Raw genomic sequence first — 15,828 nt, forward strand, 5'->3', positions numbered from 1 at the left:
ATACCATGGCCAAGCTTCATATAGCATGGCCTAGCTTCACATCACATAGCCTAGCTTAATATGGCATGGCCTAGCATAATACCACATGGCCCAGCATAATATAGCATGGCCTAGTGTAGGAATATAAAAAGGTAAAAGACTTTAGAAAGTGCAGAAAGGCCCCAGAAAGTAGACATAAAGCTGAGAAAGACTGGGAAACTAGGAAGTTAAGAACCAAGTAAATACATTTATATTTATCATAAGGAACAAGAAAGAACATGAACTTACTGATAGCTCAAGATGTGAAAATTCCTAGATATATGCTTTGCAAAGATAGAAAAAGTTTCCATCTTAAATAATGAATTATTGTGTATTGTTTGAGGTTCACAGAAGTCCTTTTGTTAATGTTAAACCCACGTGGGTCCTTTTCTTATTGGTTAGAGTATAATGACTTTACACCTTTTCTTTTATGCTATTGGTTCAAAGAATACGTAGAAAAAGGCTTTGCATGGGCTGCCATCTTGTCCCTGATCTGTGTTTGCATGGATGTGAAACAGACATCATTAAATATCTTTCTTTTGGGAAATTTAAAAATATTCATGTTTCGGTAGATTCATTTTCAGATGCAGTTTTTGCCTCTGTCCACACAGGAGAAAAAGGTAATCATGTCTGTCAACATTTTTTGCAAGCATATGCTTCATTGGGTGTACCCCAAGAAGTAAAAACAGACAATGGCCCCACATATATATCTCAAAAAGTGGCAACATTCCTAATGGATTGGGGTATTCCTCATTCCCCCACAGGTCAAGCAATTGTTGAAAGGACACATCATACATTAAAACGTATTTTGGATCAACAGAAAGGGGGAGTAGAGGTGATACCACAGATGAGATTAAGTAAAGCTTTATATGTTTATAATTTTTTGAACAGTTCTTATGCAGAACCTGATCCACCAATTTTTAGGCATTTTGCAAATAACATGCAGGCAAAACTGAAAGAAAATCCTCTTGTTTTAATCAGAAGCCCTGAAACAGGACAAATTGAAGGTCCTTTCTGACTAATAACTTGGGGCAAAGGGTATGCTTGTATTTCTACAGGTGCTGGAGGACCAAAGTGGGTTCCAGCAAAGAACGTCAAACCATATTGCACACCAGAACATGATGACAAGCCCAAAAGTGAAGAAGTGAGCATGCAGACGTGAGCTGAACGGAGAGACTATGGGTCATACCTGGTGTTCCTGTGTCACCTGTGGAATCTATGAACTTCAATTTAATGTTAATGATAAATGTGTGAAGGGTTTGTTTCATAGACCTCTTTTGGCAAAAATGTGAAAAAGAAGGATTTATTATTGTCATTGGATAATATCACATGGCCTAGCTTCATATATCATGGCCTAGCTTCACTTCACTTTCAGAACATCTGAAAGGAGTCCCAAGACACTGACTGCAGTGTCTTGCTTCACGACCCTGCCTCAAAGGTTAACATTTTGCCAGTAATAATCATCCAAGCTCTTATTCCTTAATTGAATTTGAAGGCAATGACATATATAATATTAAAATGTAAAATTAAATATTTCAAAGGAAAGGACTTTATCTCTCACTCATGCATTTAATAAGAGATGTGTATTATGAAAGGTGTCCGTATGAATGCCTAACTTAAAAAATGTAAATTAAAGTTTTGGTCTCAGACATTGGAGCAATTTCAGAACAGCACTGACTGTAAAAACATTCAGTGATACTAAGATCTTTCTAGGTTAACACAAGGAGAGTAAAATTGTTTGAAATTCATTGGCATAAGAATTGGACTTGAATTTCTTTAGGCAAAAACTGATTCCTTGCTTTATTGCCTTGCAACTCAGACCTCTTATGGCAATTGTGTTATGTGAAGAGCTACAGAGATTTGCACTGTAGCTGTGCTGCTTGTGAAGACAGAGTATGTAAGGACATATGGACATGGGAAAATTTGTGATCCATGCAGAGCAACATTAAGGTTTGTGGGGCTGAACTCGGCTTCAGGATCTGTCACATACATACTTCTTCATGGGCCTAGAATGCAGAAAACTGGGGAAAAACTCTGTAGCAATTGCAAAAATATTGTGTAAGATTTTCCTTTTTCCTATGACATGGATGTAACAGTGTTTCCAATGATCTAGAAATTATTGTTGTAATGATTGACTTACTCTATTGGGAAATATACTGAATTTGCCTAGGGGAAGAGGCAGGACAAAACACTATTCTAGTACAATTATTTCATATGGAATGCAACAGGTCTTGTAATCACAACATGTATAAAGCATTGCATAATTACATTTTTTCTTTTCATCAAGGCAGTGCAATAGCTGAAGTACAAGACTGCCATGAGCTTGAATAAAAATACAACCAAGTTCCAAAATATTTACAATTTTAGCTGCCCAGGATACATATCCTGCTGCCAGATCTGGATATGACTTCTGCACAGACATTAACCATCTCTTCCCTTTGGTAGAAAGGATTCACAGTATGAGGGTGCAGCAGCAAGCTGCCTACTGATGTTGCTTCCCTGGAGGCCCTGCTGGCTTGCTCAGCACTTAAAGTAAGTTAGATAAATGCTTATATATCACAGTGACAGGCATTATAAATATCTTGCTTGGCTGTGTGCATATGGAGCTGCATTAAGTCCAGGGCAACGTGCACATGAATCTGGAGGCAAAACATTCGGTGCAGTTTCACTTGTTAACCACACATGTAATGACTTTCTTAACTATCCAGCTAAAATGCCAGATGTCCAAAGATGCTGACCTGACTCCTTTCTGCCAGCAGCTACCTGGGAAGCACCTATGTTGTCAGCAGATCTGCACTGCAGAAGCAGCTGAGTGCCTGCACTCTGCACTCTCAAGTGGCATCAACAAAGACCTCAAGTTGGTGGCCTTGGGGACAGCCAGGACTTCCTTGCTGCTTGTACTCCCAACAGCATCAGGGGGAACTCAAAGCACTTTGAGTCTCCTGTTCTGTGCCCAGCCCAGCTGTCAACAGAAGTCTCATGTCACGCAACATTTTGGAACCAGCCTCTGACTTTTACTTCTAACGTGACCTGAAGTTGAGCTATAGGTGAAAAAACTTTCATCTCTGAGTAATCACTTTGTCTGCATCAACATGATTAAGCAAGCAATACATTCAGAGCTTTGCATATGAGATAAATTAAAGCTTTTTGTTCAATGGCACTGAATGCATTTGAGTTAAAAAGGGTGTATAGAGTGTCCCTTGAGTAACCCTGCCTTGTCATCATGATACACCACCCTGTACTCCTAGGGCTCAGAAAGATTAAGAGAAGCATTTACATCTTGCATTAATGAAGCAACAGATTATGGGGTTGTGCACTCTGTTACTGTTTGCTTTTTATTTATTTATTTATTTATTTATTTATTTATTTTACAACCTAAGTGAATCAAAGTTCCAGTGGGCTGAAGAGGATGATCTCAGCTGATGTCTGGAAGTAATTTTATAATTGCTTAATAAGTCAGAAATGACAAAACCTACTTTTTTTCCCCCATGGCACTGAGACCACCAGTTGCTGTATTTCCTGCCATACTCTATACTGTTTGTACTCTAGAGGTTTCTTTTCAAGGGGAAAACTGTTTACAGCCATGACTAAAATAAGACATATTGTACAGCAGAGGATATTTGGTTACAGAAGAAAAAGACTGGAAGAAGGGGAGAGAAAATAAAAACAATAAGTAGTGACTTAAGCCTTCAAACATTCTCCTCTTATTTTTACTTCAATACTCCTTTGAGGTTTGTTTTGGAACAATTTCTCAGCAGAATTCTTAGGCTTTCTCACAGATGAGAGTTCTTATTTCCCAAAATTGCTTCTATTATCTGGTTGCAGAAAGGAACACACTTTGTTAAGCAAAAGACATCTGTAACCCTACCATCACCAGAGAGGTTCATAGTGACTCTCAGCAATCTTTGTATGAGGAAGCTTTGCTGAAACTGACATTTTAACAGCAAAGCCTGGTGGCAAGAGGCGGGGGGAACCTGATGTCTCCTATTTAATCTCAAACATTCTGTGAATCCAGCAGATAACACTGAAGTTCAGGATTACCTCCATGTCTCTCTGCTGAGGGTGAACACGTAATTATGATAAATGACATTTCCTCATTGTATTGCTATAGCTAAAGGTAAACACAATGAGTCAGATCTCAAAATAAACAATTACTGAACTCCTTTCAGAGCCATTAAAGTATCTCTATCCCTTGTCTAACACATGCTCTCTGCTGTCTTTTGCTTGTGCGTCAGATGATCTGCAACCACCATTGGCATGTGCACAGTCACCCCTAAACTTTTACTTAGGAGTGCATACAGCACAAAGACAAGCTGCCATACAAACAGAGAGGAGGCTGGGTGCAATGGTTCAAGCACCCAGCCCTGTGTTTGGTATAGTGCTTTACTCCCTGCTCTCTGCTACAGGAAGAGGTTACATATTACATACCCACATCAGGTCGGTCTTATGTGGCTGCACACCACCAACCCCATTTCAGTGAATTCTCTGCTTTTTGGATTGCAGAGGCTGTTTGTACACCCTATAATATGACAAAGGCTGGGTCTCAGGTGGGATCTGTAGGTCATACTGCAAAAAACTTAGCATGGAAGTCATATTTTGTGTTGTCCTTTGTCTTTTTACAAGGACATTAGGCACTCAGAGGTTGGCCAGTTAGGATTATTACTTTTTGACTGGCAGGGTCCAAATTATGTCTCATCTGATTAACTCCTTTTATAGTTTATTTGCAGGTGTCAGTGAATGCAGTGGGGCTGTCTGTAAGTAGCTCTTCACTGTGACAAACTTAGAGAGATCAAGTGGCTTGCCAAACATTTCTTTTTCCAGGATGCCTGCTGCATACAATCTGTCTTTTTGGCATCCACAAGCCTTACTATATGCATGCCCTCCTGTCATCTGCTATTTGGCTATTGTCTTGTTTAAAAAAGGAGTTTTGGAACTTAAATGTCAACAGGTGTGACAGAGTGTATGAAGGCATGCTGTACAGAAACATGACTAATTATAATCTTCTTTTTGCTTAAATTTTTATCCCGTTAACAATTGAAGTTAAAAATAACATTCATACAGTGCACTGTGACTTTAGAAAAAGTTCTCTAATTAATAGAACTCCTAATTAATGAAGCCTTACAATCTGTGTTGTTTATAAGTCATCTCAACTCGTACACATCTTGCTGTTTACCGCAAGCCTGGTTTCAAGCTGATCTGTCAGGCATTTCGTACACGGCGTTTCTGGAGTAGGGGCAGGGGTCTGACCAGCATCTAACCCACATAAGCAGCTTCTGAACAGATGGGACTGGAGGCCTGGCAGCTGAAACACCCAGTCTGTTCATCGACTGTGGGCACAGAGCACAGCCTGTCCAGACAGATTTTACACCTTGAGTTAGAACGCCTGTGGCAAAGGTGTTGTACAAGGAGATCTGTGAGCATTTTAGAGCTCTGAATCCCAAATATCATGGATGTTAAAATGCCAAATGATAGAGAGTATTAGTGCCTCATTAAAGTACTCCTCAGCACATACTTCTGCAGAGCAGTGTTCCACAAAGAGAGAAACAATATTTTGGCTCTTCTGTTGCTTTAGAGGTAAAGAGCTGGCAGAGGAGCTGGGAGCACATACCTCACTGTGACATATGGCAACAAAGAATACACACTATCTTTCCCTCTTGTTTCTCGTTAGAGACACAAAGGAAAAGAAAATTCATGGGTTGTGCTTCATCACGTACAGTTGCTCAGATTGAAGGGAAAGAAAACCACATGGACTCCCATTCATACATCTCAAAAAAATTAACCAAAGGATGAAAAAATGGGTTACCCTTCATATAAAGGACATGATCCAGAATACCTACCTTGTATCCCAAAGTGCTCATTTGTGCTTATCTTTAAGGCGTCTTTAGTAGGATAAATAAGGGAAACACATCTGAAGGCAGAAGATGGAGAGAAGCAAGGCAAAGAACTACCTACATTTTTATGGTTATTTGCAGGAGATGGATTCTTCTCAGTGCCTTATCATCAGTCTTATAGTCACTAGCTCCTTTGCTACACTCAGGGTCAGAGCAATTGTATTTGTCTATACTTGTTTGTGCAAGCGTGGGTGAGGTAAAGCGAAGTATGAAATGTCAGGAATACCAGTGTTGTAATTTCGTCCTCGTTGCTTCACATTCAGATTTTCCTGAGTTCCAGGTACTGAATATTTCTTTCTAACTATGTCATTGCTTCCCGTACTCAATTTAATCCAGGCAGTGCCATTAGGTTAATGTAGAGACTGAGCACAGAATCTTTCTGCATTATGCCAAAAAAATCACTGAAATAGGTCTCTGTAAAAAAAAACTTTATGATGAATTTGCAAAGCCTTCTGTAAATGCCTAAGGACTTTGCACTCTATAAATATTTAAAACAAATATCTCCCAATACATAAACACACTAATTTCCTGCTGATAAACCCAGATGCATCAGCAGGGGTGGAGGGAAGGCAGTTATCTGCATTCAGATGTTGTTCAGCCCATCTCTAAATGCAATGAAACTTTTTTGTATTAATTCTTCCCTTTTACTTATCCATTTCATCATCATATAGCATTTCAAAAGTGCAGGAGATGTAATCCCAATCCTAATCTGAGCTAATGGGAACTGTGTCTAATTAAAAATTCAACAGTGTAAAAATGTTTTGTTCACAGCAAAAGAAAAAAAACCTATAAAACACAACCCTTAAAAATTCTGTCCTACAATATTGCTACTTTTATTTCTTGTGCATGATCTGTGCAATTAGGCAGCAATTTACCTCAATTAAAAAACATCATATACGTGCAAGAAAAGTCTTGTTTACACTAAACAGTTTGGGAAGATGAAAGATGTTTTCCAACATTGGCATCAGCTCCTCCACTACTGAAAAGTAACGACTCAGGGCAATAAGGTAGCTCATGACAGCTCAGTCTAGTATTACACAGCAGCAGAGAATGAATAATAATAACAATAATAATAAAATGGTATCGAGTACTATCTATCAAGGAAAAGCAACACAGGCGGAATGTTTCTGTGTAATGAACAGTGCATCTGGGTCAAAAAGGTCTTCAAACAATTAGACCTCATTTTTCTGTCTCAGCTGTGTAGTGCCTGCTCTCATCCTGTTTGCCTGCTCTGATTCAGATGTAAGTTGGATTCAGGGAGCGTTCAGCAAGTGCTGCCATCGTGTATGAGGCACTTGGGCTCCTCTCAATGCTCTGCTGAGTAACTAAACCCTGGCTCTGCTCTTCTGACCTAGTGCCATCTCTGAAAGGACAGAAAATATAGAAATCTAGCTCCAGCACTCTGAAGTCTGGCACTGTCCCAGAGCTCCAGGAGCTGCTTCACTGCTCTCTCCCAAAATCTGCCAGGTGGTGGGTGAAAGCCCAGAGAGCGTGCGGGCTGTTGTGTTTGCAATTTTATCCTTTAGATCCACTGCAGAGCTCAATTAGGTATGTTGTTTGCTTACCAGTGTTTGTTTGCATTGCTGCATTTCTACCATTCCTGCTTGGAGAACAGCCTTCCTCTCCCCACTTCCAGAACAATGTATTGCAGGGAAACACTGATACACTCAGGAGAGCTCCCGCTGCCTTTGTGTGGGAACAAGCACCGGTTGCATGTGGAGATAAAGTCAGGTTAGATTTCCGCTTTCTAAGTTCAAGTAAACTTCTCTAACTTATTTAGTAATGTGGAATTAACTTTACATTTAAAATAGATCCTGTCCCTACAAACTCAGAATAGCAGGAAAACACTCCTTGAGTTTTAAAGGCTTTAACCCTTGCAGATCTGGAGAAGCTGATTCTTTTCCCCCTGTAGCAGCCAAGAATGGCACAATTGGAGGTGGGTCAGGAAAACTGGATGATTACAAAGATAGGTGTACAGACCTATGACATTTTCAGTCTGCCCTTAGCGGTGCAAGAAGGGTTTATTCTCTATTTCTGTCCTTTGCCTTGCTTCCTTTGCTCCAGAGCATGATCTTCCTGTCCAAGCAGTGCTACAGATTACCCTATTTTGGTACCATATTGATCTCTACATGCAGCTGACAGCCTGCTAGAGATGCCTGGATTTTTTTTTTTTTTAATGAAAGTTAAAAGATTTTTAATGATGTTTTTTGCCATGAGACACAGATGAAGCTTATGCTCAAAATGCTGAGCCGTATTTAAGCATACAGTGACAGGGTCATGCTATTTCTTTGACTCTTTAGGCCAATTTATTCCATTTAAATTAACACTACATCAACAAGTCCTTGGCTTCTCTGCGGTCACGGAGGCTGCCAGTAGTGATGATGACTTTTGTAAATGAAACTTTGCCTGCTGTGAGCTGCTGGGTTGGAAGGTAACTGCTAGACATTCAAATCCAATGTTAAGCAGAACTGTGATGATGTTTTGGGAGTGAATTTGTAACAAGTTTCCTATTTGTCTTCATTTCAGGGGTACTGCATTACTTCAATTGCCTGAATCACACCAGGAAGCTTGTCTTGTTACACTTTACAGAGTACAAATATATCCTTGCATGGCATATAGGATCTGGGATCTTTATTTGTTTTAATCTATTCCCACTTCTATATTTTTAGTTGTTCTTCATTCTTTGCCCTTTATCTGCATTTGATTCTCATTTCTTTTGTTTGCTCTCACAGATGTAGAAAATAAGAGAATTTATTCGGTTTCCCTTCCCCCAGGATGAACCTGAGAAACACATCTTCCCACCTCTTTCAGTCACCAAACTGAGATATATGGCTCTTTCATCAGCAGGTGATGCACTATGATGACATATGCTCAGCTACGAGAAACTGTGAAATATGCTTCGTAAAATAATTTACTCAATATTTTATATGATTCAAAGCAGATTCTGCTCAAACAGAGCAACATTCTGCCAATTGTATGGAGAAGCAGGCAGAGGCAAGCCTAGAAAGGCACTTTTTTTTTTTTTTCCCCAGATCTTTGCGTAAGATTTCTAGATTTTTGGTTTGAAAGTAACAGTAGGAGTTAGCAATTACATCCACAGGGCCAACCTCCACTTTGAGCTCAGTGTGGCAATTTATGCCTATCCTAAGCAGCAGAGCACCTGAAAGAGGCAGAACTTCCTGGAAGTGTAAAATGCATACTGCAAGGACATGGAGCCTCACCACACTCTGCTGTGCTCACTGAGGTGTCTGATCCATCAAAGGGCTGGAGGAGCATTGCCAGTGCAAGGGACTGACAGACATGGAAGGAAAAATGACTGAAGCATTCAGTTGTTATAAAGAAGCACTTCCAAGTATTTTTGCTTCAATGGCACAGGATAGCCTGATGAGAGGGAAAAGGAGCGCAATATGCAGACACTGCTGATAGTAGCAGATGGAAAAATGGAAATTGTCCTGTGGGTAGACCAGCAAATTGAAATGGATTTTTTTCTACTCTAAAAAGAGGAGAACTTCCACACATACCTGATAATTAATAGGACACCCTTCACTGGCAATATCAACAGGAAGTGCAAATGCTAACTAGTTTGGTTTCCTTTGTAGGAGGTTTTAGTCACTGAGCGAGCAGTAGATAAGTGTACTGTAGAAAAAGCAATGATAAATTCTAAATTTTCATGCCAACACAGCTTCTGCCTCCACTTCTTTGCTGACAGATTCTTGCCATGCAAAAAGTAGGACAATTAATGGAAGAAATTCAGAGTAGAAGATACAACATGAAGGCAGAGATTCTGTTGCTGCTGTTCTTGAACTTTTCACAGGAATGCTCCTGCTCTTTTCTGAACATCTTGCCAATTAATATTAATTTCCAGTTGTTTACATCTGTTTCCCCAGGGTAGGTGTCAGAAGTCATGGTCATTTTTACCAGCCTATATAAAGGGAAGTTCACGTGCTCCGATGGGGTCATGGTTACCTGGCATTATGCAAAAGGGGGAGTTTAGGCTTTATCAAAGACTAGGCAGAAGTGGGACTGAGCTCTACTCAATCTGAAAAATTTCCTGATCCTACAGAATATGCCTGGAAACATTACATGAAGCTTGGTTGGTGGACAGGCTGGTTGTGATCAGCTGGATCTCAGAACCAAACCATCAAGAAGAGATGGAAATTCCTCTGTGTGACCAACTAGACTGTCTCTTGAATTGCAAAAGTTGATAACAATATTTAAGAAATGGTGGATAAAAAGATGAGAAGGAACTATCCGTATTTCAAATAGTTGGGTTTTTTCCTTTCTGATTACTGACAAAGTTGCTTGGAAAAGTCCACTATTTCTATTTTAAAATATGCTTAGAGAAAGGGGAAACACATTTGCTGTGCATTTTCTTTTGTCTTTGTGTGACTTCGTAACAGAATTAATTGGCACTGTGTGCCTTATCTGGGAAGAGGGAAGGTTTTGATTTGGAACAACATTGCAATGAACACACGGAAGCAGAAGTGGGCATGGGTCTTTGGGACTCGGACAGAAAGATCAGTCACTTTTGGATCAGAGGTGCTGGCAAACCATTGAAACAATCTGTTGAGGCAAAGAATAAAAGGACTGCACAGTGGATATCAGGACTATGTACTGCCTGTAACATGTTGCCTACTGTTCAAGGTTACAAGCCTAATGTACACGAAATAAGGTCAATCACAGCAGCATCTGATGCATTCAATGTATTTTTGGATGTGTGTGACTTCTCAATTTCACACCTGCGCAGCAGGGCTTGATTCCTATGTTGCAATTGCTTCTGACTCAGTAGGCATTACAAATAATCAGTGCTCCTTCATTTCTTCACCTCTCTTCCCGAGGAATCTGCTACCTACATTTGGTTTCATGCCAGATCAAAAGCAACTAATTCCATTTTTAACCCTGAAGCTGTTTAATAATTTCTCTCCACTTCTACCTTTTTCCCTCACTGTGAGAGGATAATGACACATTTTTGAATGGGTCTGTAACAAAGCCCCTTTACCGCACAATTTACTAGTTTACAACTATTCCAAAAGCTCTACTTTGGATTCACAGAGAGAAAATAGCCTTTAAAACAGGTCTTAGAATAGCAAGAACAGTCAGTCAACTTTGATGCCATTCTAATCACTTTTCCTAAATTTCATGCATTTGGGGGTCTGAAAAAGGGAGTATCTGCTATATTTCTTTAGGCAACACAAAACACACATATTTCAGTTCTTCTCACACCATCCTCACATGCAGACTGCTTAGCACACCAGCACAGCTGGGTGAAGATGTCACCCTGTAGAACTATCCCCTCTTCCCCATGAGCAAGCGGGGTTTACTTAATTGCCCACCTTCACAAGAAATTGACCACAGGTATCAAAACATGCACAAGATACAGTTACTGTGGCTTACCCTACTTAAAGCTTTGTTGGTTACTACAAACATTAGTTTGGCCCATAATTGCCAGCCTGGATGTTGTAGAAGAGCTCTGTAAATGAAGCTCTCTGGGAAGCAACATACTCCAGGGAGGATAAAGCTCAGAATAAAAATGTTCTCGTAGTCAGAGAAAGAATAGGCAAAGTAAGTGTTGATGAGATGTAGGATTAAAAATCTGATGATTCCTCTTGGCTTGCTTTTACTGGTGCAAACAGATGTGGAAACACAGCACAGCTTCTTACAGCCTGGTGGGCTGCATCTGCTTTGGTTCTCCCTCCAGCAGTACAGGCAGCTGAAGCTGAAGGGTAGAAGTTACAGAGGAGCAGCAGCCACAGCCCCATGATGCTACCAGGGTCAGCAGGGCCATAGATCTAACAGGAATGTGCATGGCTGCTTCTTAAAGCACTGTTCAGGAATGTTTGCCTGGGAAACTACAATGCTTCAGCCTGTGTTCCTTAGCAAAGTCCTGGAAGAGCTGGTCACAGGGGAAACTGCCAGCTAGCAGGAGCCCTGCCTTGTAGAAGAGGGAGTCCATTAGCACACTGCAATAGTGGGCATAATGGGGTGGGACTGATGTGCCTTTAGACAGTGCACTCATGTATAACATATGTTGTCAAAAACTCCTCTTGTTCTTCACTGATCCACACTGCTTGCTCTCAGTGTTCCCAAAGCCAGAGGCACGGATTAAACAGATCACTGAGTTTGTGTGAAACTGTTTATATAAACAGGGTTGATGGAGTTATGAACTGTTGTGACTTTCCAAATGGGGACATTTATAGAGATGCTCCAAACATTTGTGAATGATACACAGAGAAAAAAGTGAACATTGCTTGAGTTAAGTCACCAATTTCAATTTATGAGTGACAAACAGGTATTTACCAAGGACTGTATGTGCCAAAATTAGTCACATTTTCCTGTTTCATCTGATTTCTGCATTTCCCTTTCTAAGAAAGATCATAGGTATTTCAAGAACAGAGGACTAGATATCTGGTCAAATACCATAGTCCTATTTCCATTCTGACTCTCATTCATATTTTCTTTTTCTTCATCAAAGCTGTGCTTCAGGTGCTATCTCTGCTTAGAAAGCTTCAGTTCTTTTCAGGCTATCAGTAAAAGAAGCTCAGTGAATGGAAGAATGGCACTAATAGTTAGCAGGAGCCTTGACCGTGTTTGTAGCAGGTGCTAGTTTATACATATCACACCCTCTTTCAAGGTACTTCATAAATTAAAAAAATGAAAACACTTGAAGTATTGTAAGTAGTATATAAAATAATGGAGACAAAACATACAAGTATTTTTCATAAAACTCTTTAAAATGGATTCTAAGAGCCTCATTTTAATACAGATTCCAATCTACAGCTGACAAACATTCCAGGGAAAGAGAAATAAATTAATCAACCCTTCCCTTTTATAAAGATCAAAACAAACCATGTTGTTGCATCTCATGTCTAGGCAGAAACAAGGGATCATTTTTTTCGAGTGGTTACTAAAGGATATCCACCTATGCCTGCCATAGGTTTTTCAACTGGAAGGAACCCAGATGGCTCAAACAATGTTTATCAATCCTTTTCCTGAGCTGCTGTTGGTGCATTCGAGCAGATCAATTGTGTTCAGTCAAGGTGATGGTGTTCATTCTGCAGTACTCCCTTGACCTGCAGGATATTTCATTTTTCTGCAATGCACTGCAGCGCCTACATGGGTAAGACATGTCCCTTTGGCTTGCTGTTTGTCTGGCAAGCTTATGTTTCCACAGGCATGTCAACACCTCCTTGGATATTAGCACAACTATAAATGTTAGTTTATGCTAATAAGTAAGACGTTGAAAAACAAAAGAAAGGTCAGAAACTGTAGTTTTATATTAAGTGTGATTTCCCAAGACAAAATAAACCCAGTTCACAGCACATGCTTACACTTTTCCAAGAGATATATTTATAGCTGTGAATATGTACTTTGGCTAACCCTATTGTAAGGACAGGGAAGGAAGGAGGGGAGGGCTTTTTTTTCACTTTTAAAGTAAAAGAGGGAGGTTAATTGGTTCTGCTAGCTGAAGGGCTATGTGCCAGGCATTGTAATAGAAGAGCTATAGAGACAAATGAGCCAGTCCACAGGATGAAAAAATCCACCTAATGCCTTGGGAGAAAGAGGGGAAAAAAACATCAAGGCACAAATAAAATAAAATAAGATAAAGTGAAATGAAATAAAATAAAAGCATGAAGTCTCTGTCTACTTCAGATACAGTGATTTTAATCGGCATCTCATGCAAATAATAAATAACTCTTTGCTTAGAAGGATAAAGAACAAATAGTTTCTGTGCTGTAATTGCTAGAAGAGGTGGTCAAGTCAAGACTGAAGTATTATTTGCTCGTCGCCATCATATTTACCCTTTCTGGCCCAAAGACTCCAGAGCCCAAAGTAGCTAAAGGCATTCCATCATTAAAGGTTTGTGTCATGATCACAAAGAACAAATCTCACTTATTTTGTCCACTTAAATCAGGGGTGAATGATTTGTGTGAGCTAGCAGTAAAAGCAAGCAGGAAGAGATCTCACAGGTCTTGAAGGAAAATCACTAAAGTAAGGGACAGTTACTCCATGGCAATGTTTCACAGACATTGACCATGACAAGCATGTACATAAACTTATCACAAAATATTTACAGAAGGAAGGGGAGATCTTGACAGAAAAAAGAAGCTCTACCTAATTTTCTTGTTTATCCAACTTCTTTTTCTACTTAATTGCAAGGAGGAAAATTAGCTTTAATTTTCTTATTTCTTCATATTCTGTGTAGTTTGCTGTCCCTTTGTCCTTTCTTTCTTTCTTTCCTCCTTTGGAAGAAAATAGAATTCTCCTTCAACAGAGACCTGCTTTGGAGAATCTCTTCCACTTACCCATTACTCTACACTGTAGGTCACACAACTATTTCCAGCACTGATTGATGATAGTACCTGGTGTCATCCCAAGCTACACAAAAGCCGAGAGCACCTGCAGTAGCCCATCTTCAGAAAAAGTGTCAGCTGCCATTTACTGCACTGAAAAAACTGCTCTTAAAATACTAATAGTTTCTCTCAGTTTCTTCTTCATTTCTATTCACAGCTCAGGAAGTGGTACTAGCTCTGTGGTACAGGTGGAATTTAATGAAAATTTACAGAAAAAATTATATGAGCCAACACCAGTGTGTGACAGCAATTTCCTCCAGACCTGGCTGGAGCCAGAATGCACAGAGGTTCAAAGGTGTTTCATTCAATAGGAATTAAGACCCTGAATAGCCTTCAGGGTCTGGAAGAAGCAAGATTGAGATATGGATGTCTGGAAGATATTTTGGTCTGACCCTGCATAGACCTAAGTTACTTGGGGTTTTAAGTCTCACTTTCAAATATGATCTTAATGTAACTGCTTAGGATGACACCTTCTCCATGATTTTTATGGGAATGTCCACTTGGATGGACAAGAGTTTGCAATTTGGACCAGACATAGTCCTTTTTTCTAATAGATCTTTTACTTTATTGGATGTCACAGCTCATGAGCTTAATATTCTTCCCTGTAATTGCTAAAATTGTTAAAATTTTGCTTTCTGCCCTACAAAGTGTGAAACAGTTTAAAATTGTATATCACTAATGTTAATGGAAGATTTGGAAACTCTGCTGTGCAAATTCCACAGTGAACTGCTGAGGTCAGAATCTTCTTTTTTGTGCCTCTTTTTAAATGTACTTGGGGAAGTAAATCTACATTTCCTTTGGTAGGTCAGCTGTAAAATTTTACTTAATAACTAAAATAAAGTTATGACATTGTTTCCACTGGGATTGAACAGACGTGTAACTGAGAGAAACTCAGAGAAGGAGATTAGCAAGGAGTCCTTTTCCTTTCATTTCTTATTAATAGAACACCAAACCATGAAGCACTGAAATTTTCAAAATTAAATTTCTGTTATATTTCACAGGCTGTGAATGCATAAGTTTTTCATGTGCTTGGCACATGTTAAATTACATTTTTATATTTTTGCAGGTTCATATATTAAAAGGCAAATCTTAGAAATTGTTCATCTGATCAAGCTCAGTGCATTGCTATGTGAGTTTCTAGTTTTTGTAAAAAAAGATGGACACTGTGTAGATTAGATGCTTTTTTCTGCATAGAATATATTGGGCATTAATATATATATATAGTACTCACACACACATAATATTAATAAAATCATGACTTACTAGCCATGTGCAAAAAATATCTTCTGTGGAATTAAACAGTAAGTTTGGAATTATTTTGCTCCCAATATATCATTTTTATTCTCCTGGAAGGGGTAACTGTGGTGCAGAATTTTCTGTTACTCTCTTCAGTAAAAGGCCATGTTAACATTTGCTGAATGACCTAGTTTCCAAATTTTCTACTTTTCCCCTCTCACATCAGTGAAGATTGTTCTGCTGTGCTTGTATTTATGTTAACATAATAATTTCTCTTTCTCACTCTTGCTACAAAGTACTGGCAGGATAGTTATGGAAACACATGCAAGGTG

Source organism: Vidua chalybeata, chromosome 4, assembly GCF_026979565.1.
Source record: "Vidua chalybeata isolate OUT-0048 chromosome 4, bVidCha1 merged haplotype, whole genome shotgun sequence".
Lineage (NCBI taxonomy): Eukaryota > Metazoa > Chordata > Aves > Passeriformes > Viduidae > Vidua > Vidua chalybeata.